This window comes from Lactuca sativa, chromosome 4, assembly GCF_002870075.4.
Source record: "Lactuca sativa cultivar Salinas chromosome 4, Lsat_Salinas_v11, whole genome shotgun sequence".
In the NCBI taxonomy this organism is placed as follows: Eukaryota; Viridiplantae; Streptophyta; class Magnoliopsida; order Asterales; family Asteraceae; genus Lactuca; species Lactuca sativa.
The window spans coordinates 275,540,271-275,542,382 of record NC_056626.2 but is presented as its reverse complement, the minus strand read 5'-3'; positions in this window follow the sequence as shown (position 1 = coordinate 275,542,382).

Genomic DNA, 2,112 nt, shown 5'->3' with positions numbered 1-2,112 from the left:
TTACGAGCCTTTGTATATTATTCTGTTTCCAAACGATGAATTGGTTCACAAGGATGCTAATGACAAGTTGAAGGCCATGACGAAACTACACCAACAAGCTAGTGTGAAGATTGAAGCCGTGATTGACGTGTACAAACAGAATTCCAACATGTATAGGAAACCTCGTGTCTTTCAAGATGGTGGTTTGGTGTTGGTGCATATGAGGAAAGAACGTTTTCCAAACAAAAGTTGATGCCAAAAGCTGAAGGTCCTTATAAGCCTACGTAAGTGGTGTATGGTGTGAATCCTTACAAGCCTTTGTATTTCATTCCATTTCCAAATGGTGAATTGGTTCACAAGGATGCAAATGACAATTTGAAGGCCATGATGTAACTACACCAACAAGTTTGTGTGAAGATTGAAGCTGTGTATGACGTGTACAAACATAATTCCAACATGCATAGGAAACCACGTGTCTTACAAGATGGTGACGTGGTTTAGGCACATATGAGGAAAGAACGTTTTGCTAACAAAAGGAAGAACAAAAGTTGATGCCTAGAGCTGAAGGTCCTTACAAAGTGGTGACACATGTCAATGATAATACTTATAAGGTTGATCTGGGACGAGACCATGGAGTGCATGCTACCTTTAATGTGGGAGACCTTTCACCGTATCTTGTTGAGGATGGCCTTGATGAATTAAGGTCATTTCCTTTCAAAGAGGGAGGGGAGGATCCATGCATGGCTCATGAAAAGCCGAAAAATGTGATGGATTAGTGATTACTAGTAGGCCAGAAGGTGGTTTGTACTCAATGGTTGGGTTGTGCATGGTAACCTACGTATTAAATTAGGGTCGCATGAAGGCTAGGGCAACATTTTAAAGGCTTAATAAGTGCTCAAAACTTTTACTTTTTGCTTCGTCAAGCCTTCTAGCCATTGTTGATACTCTTTGGTGGATTTGGATTACACTTTAATGCTTCTTTTTGCTCCTTAATGGAGCATGGACACTTTTTTCATTCATCAGTGTGTCAGACGTTTTTTTGTGTGGTTTCATGAGTTTCTTTAATTTCCATTATTAGTTTTACTGAGTAGTTGGTTGGGTGGCTAGTAACCACCAACTTTGTTATAAAGGCTTCATATAAGCCAATTATGCATGGAAAAAAGAGATAGATGAAATTTTAATCAAACTAACCTTTGTTCACTTTGAACAAGAGTTGATGCCAAGAGCTGAAGGTCCTTACAAGCCTTTGTAAGTGGTGTATGGTGTGAATCCTTACGAGCCTTTGTATATTATTCCATTTCCAAACGATGAATTGGTTCACAAGGATGCTAATGACAAGTTGAAGGCCATGACGAAACTACACCAACAAGCTAGTGTGAAGATTGAAGCCGTGATTGACGTGTACAAACAGAATTCCAACATGTATAAGAAACCTCGTGTCTTTCAAGATGGTGATTTGGTGTTGGTGCATATGAGGAAAGAACGTTTTCCAAACAAAAGTTGATGCCAAAAGCGGAAGGTCCTTATAAGCCTACGTAAGTGGTGTATGGTGTGAATGCTTACAAGCCTTTGTATTTCATTCCATTTCCAAATGGTGAATTGGTTCACAAGGATGCAAATGACAATTTGAAGGCCATGATGTAACTACACCAACAAGTTTGTGTGAAGATTGAAGCTGTGTATGACGTGTACAAACATAATTCCAACATGCATAGGAAACCACGTGTCTTACAAGATGGTGACGTGGTTTAGGCGCATATGAGGAAAGAACGTTTTGCTAACAAAAGGAAGAACAAAAGTTGATGCCAAGAGCTGAAGGTCCTTACAAAGTGGTGACACATGTCAATGATAATACTTATAAGGTTGATCTGGGACGAGACCATGGAGTGCATGCTACCTTTAATGTGGGAGACCTTTCACCGTATCTTGTTGAGGATGGCCTTGATGAATTAAGGTCATTTCCTTTCAAAGAGGGAGGGGAGGATCCATGCATGGCTCATGAAAAGCCGAAAAATGTGATGGATTAGTGATTACTAGTAGGCCAGAAGGTGGTTTGTACTCAATGGTTGGGTTGTGCATGGTAACCTACGTATTAAATTAGGGTCGCATGAAGGCTAGGGCAACATTTTAAAG